The sequence below is a fragment of the Jaculus jaculus genome, chromosome 1, assembly GCF_020740685.1.
Source record: "Jaculus jaculus isolate mJacJac1 chromosome 1, mJacJac1.mat.Y.cur, whole genome shotgun sequence".
NCBI lineage: Eukaryota > Metazoa > Chordata > Mammalia > Rodentia > Dipodidae > Jaculus > Jaculus jaculus.
This window is the reverse complement of record NC_059102.1, coordinates 118,822,958-118,838,304: the sequence shown is the minus strand read 5'-3', so window position 1 is coordinate 118,838,304 and position 15,347 is coordinate 118,822,958.

The window sequence follows — 15,347 nt, the reverse complement described above, 5'->3', positions numbered from 1 at the left end:
ATTCTCTCTCTCTCTCTCTCTCTCTCTCTCTCCCTGCCTCTTTCTCTGTCTATTGCTATCAAATAAATAAATAAAAATAAACCAAAAAAATTTTTAAAAAAAGCAAGACAAGGCAGGTGTGATGGCACACACCTTTAGTCCCAGTACTTGGGAGAAGGAGGATCACCATGACTTTGAGACCACCCTGAGACTACAGGGTGATTTCCAGGTCAGCATGGGCTAGAATAAAATCCACCCTCAAAAAAAAAAAAAAAAAAAAAAAAAAGCAAGAAGAGAATGAGGAGAGGTGTAGGAAATCAACTACCCCTGTCTCCATGTGGAGAGCAGAGGAGAGGAGATAGAATTAAGCAAGAATTGAAAGGGAATAAGAGAGGGCATAATGGGGGTAAATCCAATCAAAATGCATTATCTACAGGTGTGAAGTTATAAACGTATATATGAAAATATTAAATGTTATAATATATATATCAAAGTAAATACATGTTGAAGTATATTTAATTTTATAGTATAATATTTAATAAGGCAATGGCTGCTATTTGTAATAGAAGTCATTGATGGATAGCCTGTCACAATCCTCTTGGTTATAGAGACACAGTGAGCCTCACCTGGGACCTGGGTTCCTTCACAGTGTGTGGCTGAGTTTTCAGATTGGGAAGCATGCCCACAGCTTCCATGGTGTTTGAATATGGCCACTCCTAGTGCTCCAGCTCCCTCCTAGACGTCCCTACAGGCCTACCAACCACATACGGATGCTTTAGGTCTGTTTCCACTTGAAAACCTCACACCTCACTTTCTCGAAACCCTACCCCTGTCTCCAAGTGGCACCCATCACTCAGGAGGGGGGCAGAGATGGCTCCCTCACTCTTGCTCTTTCCTCAACACCAAACTGCTTATACATCCATCTTATCTTCATTATAGCAGACACTATCCCAGCTCAGGCCCTCCTTCTAGGAGCTCTCAGAACCCGGATTCTGGGCTTCAAGTTCTCTTTCTTGCCTCTCTTCTGTACTATTGGAAAGTGGCCCACCCAAAATGCAGGCCTACCTAGCAGCTCATTCATTCATTCTTTTGCTTAAAATGCTCTGGTAGCCTCCTGTTTCTTAAACAATAGTTTGACATTCTTAGAACTATAAGCCTTTCATTACAGTAGGGCTCTATCCCACCTCCAAGTTCCGATCCATATCCCTTACCATGCCAGTTCTCCCCACTCCTTCCCACTTGTAGATTTTTATGGACACAGTTCCCTCTGCCTTGAGGTCCCCACCTGGATATACAGATAGCTCCTATATTCCTACAGAATCCAAAAGAATGTCACCTTCTTTGTGGAACCTTTTCAAAATCATCAAGGTAAATAATAATAACAAATAATTGGCTGGAAACTGGCTCAGTGGATAAGAACATTTGCTATACAAGTACAAGGGCCTGAGGAGGCCCGAGTCTGATGCCCAGAACCCAGTAAAAAGTTGGGCATGGCCACACATACCTGTGACTCTAATCTTTGAGGTGTGGGAACAGGAGAATCAATAGGGCTGGCTGGTCAGCCAGTCTGATAGAAAATAAACAACAATATTTTTCATGCCACTTGTTTCCTGTCACATTTCCAATAGGCTTCTTGAAACCCTTAATAATTTATAAATTTAATAGTTTATTAATATCTATCAATGTGTCATGAGTGGAGGAGCCAAAAGATTATATGTGTCCATGTTTCCCCAGAATCTAATAGAGATTATTGTTGGGTGGGCAATGAGGAATAAAGTATGTTGCCTTGTTACATCATGACTGTCCTCCTGAGTCCTCTAGGACATAATAGGGCCAGATAAGATAGCATAGAGCTATAATATTTTTACATTAGCTCCCTAAAGCAAATCAGATTAAAAGGCAATAATTGTTAATGATCTCTCTGTGGATAAGACATTTGGACAAGGTAGATGGGAATCCCTTATCCCATTTTTATTCTGACTGAAAACTTACTTCAAAAAGCCAAAGACTGGGAGCCCAACTAGCTAAAAATTCATTCTTTTGCATACAGATACTTGAGCTGAGCCGGAGTAGTCAATCAGAACACTTCCGTGTGTCTTCTTTATGGGCACTGCGCTTCCTCACAGCATGAGGAATGGATTCCAAAGACCAGTCCTGAGAGTCAGGCCAAAAGCAGATGGAAACTATATCACCTTTAATGACCTATCCTGGAAGACAGGCAGCATCACTTCTAGCATCTTCTATTGACCAAATCAGTTACTAAAAACCACCCAGGTCCAATGGGAGGGAACAGAGAGCCCACTTCGTTATGGGAGAAAATTAATATTGCACTGTAATAAAATCATATAAGAGGGCCATTTATGTTGGTAGGACTATATTTGAACACTTAACACTTAACCATAGTATTCTTCAAGAAGCACCACCCCCTGATGTTGTGAGGATACTGGTCTTGACTTATAAGACTTTGGGAACAAATAACCCAAAACAACTGCCCAACACTGTCGTGACCATCTGTGTTCTGAGTCTGGGAGCTTACTACCCAGTTAGGCAGAGTCCTATATTCCCAAAGGCATTCTGCTCTGGTAGAAGAAGAAGGAGATTATGTAGAATCTACTTGCTAAATTCTCACAAATGACTAAGAACCCAGCTCCTCCTCTCCAGAAACAAGCAAGCTCAAACTTACTTCTCCTCATCTAGCATCCCTGGCCTAAGATGAGGAACCTCTTATTCTTCCTCTTTGATGTGGGCCTTTATTCCATGGGCAGAACAGGTCCTATAGACGAGTCCCATTATCTCTGGGTATAGAGACAAATGCAATTCAAGCTTCCAAGCTGAGGCCTTCTATTACCCAAGAAAGAATTCAATAAATACCACAAATATAAAACCAAAAAAGTATTAGCTATCAGATATATAGATACTATTAGACAGTTTCCTTCAACCCAAGAGATAAATCCTGCATGAACCTGCTTTTATAAATAGAGTTTTACTGGAGCACATCCTTATCTCTTGGTTTAAGTATGTTCTCACTACTTTCATGTGGCAGAACTGAATACTTGTAACAGGTAACCATCCAGCCCCACAGAATCTAAACTAATTTCAGTCTGGCCCCACACAAAATAAAGAAGTTGCTGACCCCAATTCTTGGCCTAAACTAAATCTGTTTACCTGCTGGCATAACGCCTGGCATCTGCTATCCATCATGGTCCCTGTGTGCCAGGTTCTGGGCTAGGAATCCTACACATGTTACCTTTAAATGGTCCATCTAGACAGATCCGAGGCTTAAAGAAGTTAAAAGATTTGCACAGAGCCACAAGTGGTGCATGATAGAATTCAGACCCTGTTTGATTCTAAAAACGCATGTTCCTTTGTTTGAAGCCTTCTCCTTTCTGCTTCCTGGTTGAAAAAAAAAAACAAAAAACAAGATGCTACTCTCACTGGGGTCTGGAAGCTGCTCTATGTGATTACTAATGCTGAATATCTGCCCTGAACATCACTACTTTTCCCAAATAACTGCTTTCTGTGGAAAGGGTTTATAATCCAGTGGATTTGGGGAACACAGAGACTATCCCTAACACCCTTAGAAGTGTGGAGAGAGATAGGACTCCACCACACATAGCAAAGGCCTCCTCTGAGCTGAGCCAAGGGATCCGAAGCTATAGACATAAAACTGTGGGGCAGTCCACTCTCGCTCAGAGCTCGTTTGGAGTAGCTGCCCAGGCCAGCTGGAGGAGCTGAGACAGCTGACTGTCACAGGCAGCCTTGTCCTGGGCATCAACGCTGGTACAATGAAATGTCCAGACCATAGCAAGCCCTATACTCTCCAGTTCAGCTGGGAGCAATGCCCCTGAGATGCATCCGCATTCTGACAACGTAGCTGCCAAACATGCCTTGAAAGCCACCTGTCACTTGATTATTAGCAATAAGACTCAAGTCTGAGAACTAAGGGAAAGGAGGCATTGCTTCCAGAACACTAATGGGTTCCTTGATGGCTGCTAATTTTATTTTTATTCTTTTTACTTTTATTTATTTGTATTTATTCTTTTTAATTCTCTTTTTTATATATGTATGCATGTGTATATGCTCACATGTGTGTCTGCAAACGCACATACATGTGAAGGACAGGCTCATCAAGTGTCTTCCTCAATAGCACTCTATTTTTATTTATTTATTATTTTATTTGAGAGAGAGAGAGAGGAAGATAGAGAAAAGATGGGTGCCCTAGGACCTCTTGCCACTGGAAAAAAAAAAACTCCAGATACACATGTCATTTTGTGCATGACCCAGCAGGTTTTAGAACAAAAGACTTTAATCACTTAGCTATCTCCCCAACCCTTCCCTGCTATATTGTTTTGTTTTGTTTTGTTTTTCGAGGTAGGGTCTCACTCTGGCTTAGGCTGACCTGGAATTCACTATGTAGTCTCAGGGTGGCCTCGAACTCTCGGCGATCCTCCTACCTCTGCCTCCCGAGTGCTGGGATTAAAGGCGTGCGCCACCACGCCCGTCCCCTGCTATATTTTTGAAAAGGGTTTCTCACTGAACCTGGTGCTGACAGATTTTGCTAGACTAGCTAGCCAATGAATCACAAGGACCCTCTATCTCTGCCTCCCCAGCACTGGGATTGCAAGCATGTGCCACCACACCTTGTCTTTCACATGGGCACTGGGATCTGAAATTAGGTCCTCATGCTGAGTACACTTTATTTACCAAACAATGTTCCCAGTCCCTATTTTTTTTTAATTCTTTGTCATTCACTGAATGCATATTTATTGAGCACTTACTATGTTCTAGTTTTAGACATGGAAGATCATTGATATAAAAGAAAAATTATTGCCCTTAATAATAATCATCAAAGGCTTATTGTATGTCGAATATTTTTCTTCTTTTAAAAATATTTTATTTATTTGAGAGTAGAGACAGAGAGACCGTGGCAGCACCAGGGCTTCTTGCCACAACAAACAAACTCTGGAAGCATGTGTTGCTTTTGTGCCTATGGCTTTACATGAGTGCTGGGGAATTGAACCCAGGCCATAAGACTTTGCAAGCAAGTGCCTTTAATTGCTAAGCCAGGTCAGATATTTTTCTAAAAACCATGGTAACGATTTAAAACTTATAGCAACACTATGGGATAGGTACTAGCATTTTCTCATTCCACAAAAGAAGCAACTGGGTCACAAGAATGTTCATCCAACAAAAAAAAAGACTGTTCATCCATTCAAGAAAATACATACACATATAAATATATATACATATTTTCCCCTATGTTATTAGTCACTGGAGAAGCACTGCATACAGTTGGAGCTGTCAAATTTGAAAACAAAATCCTGCCCACACCATACCTTTCTGCTTGCCGCATCATTCCTCCGAAGCCATTTTTTAGTGGCAAAATCCCAGAAAGGCTCAATGACTAGTTAGTGTGCGCAACAAGTCACACAGCCAGTTACAGCCCATTAGTCCAGTGCTCTCCACAAACTAGACTAAGAGATTCTAGAGGAGCCTTCAGCTCTAGGACCCTGAGGATCAATTTCAGTGTGTCCTTAATGTAAGGTTTGGGAGTGACCAAGGCCACGAAAACCCCTATGAGGCAAAGAGGAAAGCTTTTATCCAGGAAAAGCACAAGCTACCGGGCCTCTCAAAAGCAGAGCACAGCCAACCTGAGATTCAGTAGGGGGAAGGTGAGAAAGGGAAAAGAACTCCTTTGTTCTTTACATGAGCCATGTCAAATAGCTAGGGTGTGAGACCAGACCTGGGAGCAGGTGACTTAGAAGATAAGGAGGGGGCATTGGTTTCCATGGTCTTGGTCACTCCTGAACCTTATACTCACCTTTCACCTGGCTCCACAGCTCCACATTACTAGTCTTGATACTACACTGGGGATCTTGGGGAGGGGTAGAAATGAAGTATTTACTCAACTGCTGAAAAAACAAAACTCTGAAAACCTGACCACCAAGGGGTGAAGAGAGACCTGGCACCTGCTAACTGGCTTCAAGGTCATATGGCTTCCCTTTGACCTTCAGCTCAAAGTACTCTCACCCAGATCAGTCCATAGGGAAGCTGGATGCCTCCCTGGGAGAGTCACACATGTGAAGCCATCTCTGCAGAACATTTGCTTCCTCTTTTGCAAGCTCATAAGAACGTTGACTTTGAGAGCCACAATGATGTAAGGTGTCACAAGAAGAGGAAAGCCTTCAAGAGGTAAAAAAAAAAAAAAAAAAAAAAAACACGAGAAGGAAAAACAAATAGGGAGGAGGGAGCTGGGAAATAGATTATTTAACTTCAAAGAAACTATCCCTGAAAAGCAGCAGTCCTGGGCTCTGGAGGCTTCTAAAAAGCTCTTAGAATGAGCAAAACCAGCTCCACAGGGGGCCTGAGGTCTGTCTCTTCATCCCAGCCCTCCCAAGGAGTTTCACTGCCTTGGTTTAAAAAGCAATAATTCCTTTAAGACAAAAACATATTACTCCTAGATGCCAGCTGTGGGGACAGTATGACAGTTGAGTGAGGAGCCCCTGTGTAATGAAGCTGCTCTGTAGACAAAACGGATTGGTTGTGAAGATCAAATGGATTAAGCTCATCATCTTTGTTTTCAGTGCTGGTAATTGACCCCAGGGCTTCCTGCACACTCAGCAAGGGCTCTACTTATGATCTTGATATGTCACTAATTTTGCCAGGACTCCTTGTTGACCCTCTTTCCTGTGGCAGTAGATAGAAGTAGGAGGAGGAAGACCAGCCCTGCTCAGACCTGTGGATCTCACACACAAGTACATGGTAACCCACAATGCAATGCGCTGTGTGCTGAGACTGAACCTTGAACAAGAAAGAAAGCACTTGAGTCTTTTTTGATTGTGTGTTCATGTGTGAGTACAGAGACATACCTGCCACGGTATACATGTGGAGGTAAGAGGACACTTTCTTGTTCCCCATGGCATTTTCTAGGCTAGCTGGCCCACAAACTTCCAAGAGATTCTCCAGTCTCCACCTACCTGGTCTCCACAGGTGCACTGCCATTGTAGATGGCTGCTACAGCTTCCAGCTTTAGGCAGCTGGCAGCTTTATGTGGGTTCTGGGGATTTGAACTCAGGTACTCAGGCCTACATAGCAAGTGCCTTATCCACTGAGCCAATTCCCCAGCCCAAGAAGCCTTGAGTCTTGATAGAGCCAGAAGTGAGTTGGTAATACTACCAATACTATCAGAATCTTTTGCAAGATGCCTCAACTTCCTCATGCCTCAGGTTCTTAACTGTAAAATAGGGGGGAAAACATTTCATTTCTTTGAAAGTAATAATAAAGGGTAATATAATACATTCATGTGACAGTGTCATAATGAATTTGTTGTTTTGTACACTAAAACAAATAATAACTTACCTTTTTTCCTCATTTTCTTAGGGGGCACTGACCTGTAACTCCAGCATGGGGCTATCACCCACAATGAGCTTTTGATCAGAGAAACCTACAAGATTTTCTAAAAGAATGACAGATTTTTGTCAGAGTACTTGATAACCCACCAAAGGTTAGTGGTAAGACCCTATTGCTGAAGACACCATATGCAGCTGACACATAAAATGGAACAGCATGGCTGGAAGCCAGGAGAGAGTCAGTCCCCAGACAGTCAGCGTGTCTAGTGCCAGAAGGTGCTACATGGGCGACTGGAGGAAACGAGCAATGTCTGTCCAAGCAACTCATGGTCCAACCTACTTTGCAGCAAATAACCTGGTGTGATGCCCACACAAGTGCAATAGTGGCACACAGCCATGGTGGGGAACCAGCTGCTCTTGATTCGGCTAACTGATCCCCTCAGTGGTACGAGACCCATAGCTGGAGCTGGGAAACAAGTCAGAACCATATCCAAACATAAGCCCACTCTCCAATATCAAGCTACCATCAATCATGGGCTACAAGAGGGTCTACACCTATTAAAGTCTCTATTAAAAAAAGTAAGGGCTATCTCATTTGTCCTGGTGCTAACTTACTCTCCATTGTAGAATCTGCTTCTCTTTTTCAGATAGATGCAGATCCTAAGGAGAGAGCCACCCCATCATACCTCAAAAGGGCCCTGGCTGAAACTAAGGAAAATTGGCAAAACAAGCAAGGGTGCTGTTTTCCTGATGAACCAGATACCAGCACAAGGGGGAAGGAGACCAACACAGAGAAAAATCAACTCCTACCAAATCAGAGAGCCAGAGCTCCAGAGGCCCCCAACACCTCATCACTGAAGCAGACCTAAAATGAACCCAACATGGCTCAGGGAAACTTTGTGGAAGAGGGGGTGGAAAGAATGTCAGAGCCACATGTTGGGTTATGATATACAGAGACATTTATCGTACCAATAACTGTGGGCTAACTCCACAATGCACGACCCATATACCTCAACAAGGAGGGGCCAAAGGGGAGGGGGTAGGTCACAGATGGGCCTAATAATGGTACCAAACTGCCTGTACTTGCAGAATAGAAAACTAATAAAAATGTTTTTTAAAATACTTAAAACATGGCTGGGGTGATAGGGAGGGAGGGAAGGGCATCAAAGGGGTGGGAAATACAAATCTAGACCCAAATGGCAATGGTACAATAAAATTCTACTTCCTAAAAGGCAGACCAAATGGCTGAACCTTCACCAGGCCCTTACAGGGAACACCTGAACCACAAGACCCTGGAAAGTGTATGATGAAGACTGACCTTAATCTTATATAGCTTCCCTCCCTCCCTCTCCCTCTCTCTCTCTGTCTTCTCTGTAACTCTTGTATATTAGTTATCTTTTTCCTCCTTCTCTTAGTGGGCACTGACCTGTAACTCCCAGTACCAGCATGGCTATCATCCACCATAGGCTTTTGATCAGAGAGACCTACAAGGTTTCCTAAAAGACAGGCAGATTTCTGTCAGAGTACTTGATGACCCACCAAAGGTAAGACCCTACTGTTGAAGACACCTTATGTAGTTGACATGTAAAATGGAACAGCATGGTTGTAAGTTGGAAGAGAGTCAGTCCCCAGACAGTCAACGCATCTAGTGCCAGAAGGTGCTACATGGGTGACCGGGGAAAATGACCAGTATCTGTCCAAGCAACTCATGGTCTAACCTACTTAGCAGCAAATAACCTGGTGTGATGCCCACACAAGTGCAATAGTGACACACAGCCATTGTGGGGAACCAACTGCTCTTGATTTGGCTAACTGATCCCCTCAGTGGTATGGGACCCATAGCTAGAGCTGGGAAACAAGTCAGAACCATATCCAAACATAAGCCCACTCTCTAGTATCAAGCTACCATCAATCATGGGCTACAAGAGGGTCTACACCTATTAAATTCTCTATAAAAAAAGTAAGGGTTATCTCATTTTTCCAGGTGCTAACCTACTCTCCGTTGGAGAATCTGCTTCTCTTTTTCAGATAGATGTAGATCCTAAGGAGAGAGCCACCCCATCATACCTCAAAAGGGCCCCAGCTGAAACTAAGAAAAATTGGTGAAACAAGCAAAAGTGCTATTTTCCTGATGAACTGGATACCAACACAAAGGGGAAGGAGATCAACACAGAGAAAAATCAACTCCTACCAAATCAGAGAGTCAGAGCCCCAGAGGCCCCCAACACTTCATCACTGAAGCAGACCAAAAATGAACCCACATGGCTCAGGGAAATTTTGCAGAAGATGGGGCGGAAAGAATGTCAGAGCCACATGTTGGGTCATGATATGCAGAGACATCCTACCCATAACTATAGGCTAACTCCACAATGCATGAAAGGAGGGGCCAAGGGAAGGGGGTAGGTCACGGATGAGCCTAATAATGGTACCAAACTGACTGAATTTATTGAATACAAAACTATTTAATTTAAAAAAATGTAAAAAAAAAAAAAACCAAAAAAATTGCTGGGGTGATAGCTCAGTCAGTAAAGTGCCTGCTTCACAAGTAAGTAGACCTGAGGTTCTCTCAAGAACCCACTTTCAAACTAGCCAGGCCTGGTGGCACATGCCTGTAATCCCAGGGACAGGCAGATCTCCAGGGCTCTCTGGCCAGCCAGTCTAGCGTAATTGGCTAGCTTCAGGCCAGTGAAAGATCGTGTCTCAAAAACAGCATTTTCTCTCTATAACTGCCTCTCAAGTAAATAAAATATTTGTAAGGTCGGGGCGCTGGAGACATTGCTCAGCAGCTAAGGCGCTTGCCTGCAAAGCCTGAGGACCAGAGTTTGACGCTACAATACTCACATAAAGCCAGATGCACAAGGTGACATCTTGCATTTGGAGTTCATTTGCAGTGGTTAGAGGCCCTAGCACACCCATTTTCTATCTGCCTCTTTCTCTCTCTAATAAATAAATCAATTTTTAATAAGTGGATATTGTTCTTGAGGAACGACACCCAAGGTTGCCCTCTAGCCTCTACATGTATCCCCCCCCCACACACACCTGCATGCACACAGAGTAAACTAAATATTTCAAGCAATGACTTGAACATGCTGTCACTTGAGCACTTTTATTATGAACTGTCCAGTGTGTAGTGAGTTCCTGTTTAAGCATTTGATCTGAGAAACCTACATGGTAGACACTCGCCACTCACTTCTGTATTGAGGAATCTCAGAGTTGCTGAGACGTTTCGGGGAGATTTCAGAGTCTGTAAGTATGGGGGCTGGCGTGTAAATCCAGGTAGTCAGACCCCTGAGTCTATGCCCGAGGTAACACAATTCTGCCTCACACATCTTCTGTCATGCTGAGTGGCACTCACCTCAGAAGTCCTATAATTGTAACTGGACTTGGGCAACAGTTGGTTTCAGTGAGGATTTGGGTTGTGTGGAGATATCTGTGTAGCATGGCAAGCTTCAAAGGCACTGGTTTGGGAGTTAGAATCCACAGTCTGCCATTTGCTAACCTCCACTATAGATGAGGGACTCCTATTCTCTCTGTCGAAGGCTGCTGTACAGATGGTATGAACTCAGCAACATCAAGAATTTAGGATATTGGCTGGCCGGCACCTAACAAGTGGGCAGCGAATAGAGGCTATTCCCTCCGAACCCCTCATCCGCTTCCTTTTCCCCCTTTCACACCCCAGCCCTAAGCTATTACCCAAAGATAGGTCGTTTATTTCCCCTTGTACGGCGCATAAGCCTGGTAAATAAATACTTTGCTTTCCTGATGCCTGTGGGACCTCTGGCACCACTGCCTTTTCAGCTTCTCCTTCCTGAGTCCATCCATAGATGCTGGCACCTCTTTATGTGCCAACACTGGTCACCTCTCCTGCTCCATTCCACACTCTCCACGGGAACTTGCACCTTCTTGTATGACAGCTCCAAAATCTGTATGTCCTGTGAAGATCATTCACTGAAACTCCTGGCCCATAGCTCCATCTCACTTCACTTGAACGTCGCAGCAGTGCTGGTCTAAGCTGGAACCATCCTTTACACCCAAAGCATCCTCTTCCGCTTGCCATTCCTGTCTTAGCCATTGACCCCATCACTGGCCAGTTGCTCTAACTAGAAACCGGGAGTTGTGCTAGAGTAGACTTTCCATCCAACCACCACGTCTGATTAGTCTCCTGGCCTTATTGATCTCCCTCTCTGAAGTTTCCCCTCTCAGAACCTTATCCCTTCCCAGTTCAGCTTCTTGCCATGGCTACGATCACCTTGAGGGAAGCTTCCAAACACTATCTCTCTCTGTCCCTCTGAGATTCTCTAATCCATCCTCTACAATAGGGTCAGAAAACTGCAAAGAGCCAGATGGCAAATATTTCAGGAGTTGTGGCCAAAAGTTTCTGTTACATACAACTCCACAAATGTGCCATTGTACTGCAAAAGAAGACACAGACAATATGTAATTGAACAAATGTGACTGTATGTAATCTAACATAATTTATTTAGTAAAACAGGAGCCATAGCCTGCCAATCTCCATTCTACATTGTTGCCAACATGGTCTTTCTAATACAACTAAAGGCCCACGTCATCCCCATTTGTAGTCCTTTGACTACTGTATTTATTTCTTTATTTATATGCCGGCAGGGAGAGAGAGAGAGAGAGAGAATGAGCACACCAGGGCCTCTAGGCACTACAAATGAACTCCAGATACATGCATCACTTTGTGCATCTGGCTTTACATGGGTACTGGGGAATCAAACCTGGATCCTCAGGCTTTGTAGGCAAGTGCCTTAATGGATCAGACATCTATCCAGACCCTTCAACTACTTTTTGGTGAAGTTAATATAGAAACCACACCCTTTATAAGTCCTTGAGCCCTCTGTGATCCTGCCATACATCACATGGTCCCTGAGTTTTGACTTTTCCCTACTGCTAGAATCTGCTGTGATGATTTTCACCTCTGCATTTATACACATATTGATCCGTCTGCCCAAAGTTTCTTCATACTCACTTATCAAACCAGCCCTCATCCCTCAAGTGACTTCCTCATGGAAGCCTCCTATCTCAGAACTAGGGAGGGTAAGTACTTCTCAAGTTGTGTGTTTCATGGACAAACTGGAGATCTTTGAGAGTAAACTGTGTCCTCTGCATCTTACTTGTTTGGAGGCTGAAGGATAGGCATTTTTATAGGAGCAAGCCAGGGAAGAAGAAACACACATTGGCAGCTCCTTGGCATGTAGCAAAGAGAATTGGTGTAGGAACTGAAACCTGAACACATGGTTATTGATTCTAAAATTTCTCCCTTCTACACTTTGAAAGCCATGAAGATTTTGGTTCATGCTGTGTCTGCCCAATCACAGAGCACAGAAATAATGCTGATAGCTTTTCTCCACACCTTTGTGAAGGTTCAGCAGTGGAAAAAGGGAAGTGGAGCTCTGCACAGATCCACCAGGAAAACAAGATGATCTTTCTCCTCTCTTTTATGAGTTTTCTGGGAAAGGGAGTGAATTTGGCCTAATATGAAGGAATGTTGGGAATTCCACAACTAGCTGGACAGTTCCTCTTCAGACATTGGCTTACTTTTCTGGGTCCACCTGTCAATAGCCTTCACAAAGTTGATCACTGCATGTACATGGATTTTTCATGGTTTATCAGGTGTTCTCTCAGCACAAGAACCAATGAAACTGCTGGTCTCCATGGTGACCCACTTTTCACATTATATACCTTTTTTGTTTGTGTGTGTGTTTTTTCGAGGTAGAGTGTCACTGTAGCCCAGGCTGACCTGGAATTCACTATGTAGTCTCATGGTGGCCTCGAACTCAAGGCGATCCTCCTACCTCTGCCTCCCAAGTACTGGGATTAAAGGCATGCGCCACACTGCACTTTGGGCTGTGATTGATAGAAAAAAATGGTAAAAGAAAAACATAAAACTTAAATTCATCATTTATTTTATGTTTTCATGACTACTATACAATAATGTTTTAAAAAATATTTTAAGGCTGGAGAGATGGCTCAGCAGTTAGACGTACTTGCTTGCAAAGAATGGAAGCTGAGGTTTGATTCCCTACTACCCACGTAAAGCCAGATGCAAAAAGTACAACATGTCTCTGGAATTCATTTGCAGTGGCAGGAGGCACTGACACAACAATTCTCTCCCTCCCTGCCTGCCTCCTTTCAAAGCAAATGAAAAGTTAAAAAATTGAGGAAAAAAAATCTAATGTTTAAAAAAAAAGAACTTTTAAGAGCCAGACATTATGGTGTACACCTTTAATCCCAGATCTTGGGAGGCTGAGGTAGTAGGATTGCAATGAGTTCAAAGCCAGCCTGGGGTGAGTTTCAGGTCAGCCTTACAAAAGTGAGACCCTCAATTCCCCAGGACCCCTATCAGCCAGATGCACAAGTGGGCACATGTGTCTGGAGTTCATTTGCAGTGACTGGAGGCCCTGACGTGCCCATTCTCTCTCTCTCTCTCTTTCTCCCTCTTTCTCTGCCTGTTGCACTCAAATAAATAAATAATAAACTAAATTTTTTTAAAAAAGAAAAAGAAGAAGAAAAAATATTTTAAGCTTTGACGGGTTCACAGAAAAGAAGGCACCATCCCAACTTCAGGCACTTGAGTCTGAAATTTCAGCATTCAAAGATGTGTCAAAGCTGACCTTGGCCTCTTGGCCTGTGGTTCACTAGAATTCTTGGCTGTGGAGCTCTACAGAATTCTGGAACTCCCCTGAGACTTTCAGGAGTTCTGCAAACAATGAGATATTCGCCACTAATTGTTGAAGGTTTACACTGTGTCCTCTTTGTTTCTATATTGAGTACTAGATAAGATTTTTGTTTTTGAAAAGATAGTTTTGCTTCTTCTTAGAAAGGAAGGCAAAGGAAAAGCGTTATATTCAACTTGACAGGTTAAATTAATGATCTGGGGCATACGTAGGTCTCAACTCTGAGCAGAATGGTAGCTAGTTTCGTCAAGAAATCATTTTAGAATAAAAACCTGGAAATCATGGCAAGAGAATGAACAATAAGCCTACCTTTAATGTTCTATGCCACCTACCAGGTGCCACATGCCAGGAGCCTCAGTGCCAGCCCTTTTGTCACTTCTCTGGTGGTCCTGAACCACTTGGGCCAATTTGAACACTGTGCTCCACCCTGCCTGCCTTGTATGCATTTTGTCTCCTCACTCAATCTTCTAAATTCAAAGTGGCCACTTAGACTTGATCACAATGTCCAGCCCTGACTTCCCAGAAACACAACCTCACCTTGCTGCCTAGTCAATGCAGGTGCTCTTGCATCGAGCCGAATCTTTCATGAGGAGCATCCTGAATCCCTGCTGCAGCCTGTTTTACATGACATGCATTCTGAGTCCACTTGGCCCGGAAATTTTACCCTGCAATTATGACTGGGATGTTCCGTTTAGCATGCTAGTCAAATACGTAAATAAATCTCGAAACATGTGATACCAAGTTCTTAGGATGCAAGCAAGGGGTGGAATTACAGTTACTAATTCAGCAAAGATTACATCACTAGTGGGTCCTGAAGATTTAGAAATGAGGCCTTCTGTCCACAAGATGCTCACGGTGTAATGATGGAGACAGAGCATGACTACCTGGAAAACTCATTGAGATGTGATAGAATCAAGCATTACAGGGACACAGCCTCAAATGTTGGTTCCTGTTGTAGTGACCTTCTCATTTCTACCAGAAAGCACCTGACCAAAAGGAACTGATGAAAAAAAAAGTCTTTGTTTTGACTTACAATCATGAGGGCGAGCTCTATGATAGTAGGTGAAATATGGCATGAGCAGAGACATCCCCTCTGCTACAGCAGGTGACAATAGCAGCAAGAGAGTGAGCAGGGTCTCAGCTATTGGTGTGGGAGGGGGAGGGGCTTTGCTCCTCAAGCATCCAGAAATCTTCCTTTGTGCTCATTTAAAAGAGTGGTCCAGGGCTGGAGACATTGCTTAGTGGTTAAGCACTTGCCTGTGAAGCCTAAGGACCCCCGGTTCAAGGTTCAATTCCCCAGGACCCACGTTAGCCAGGTGCA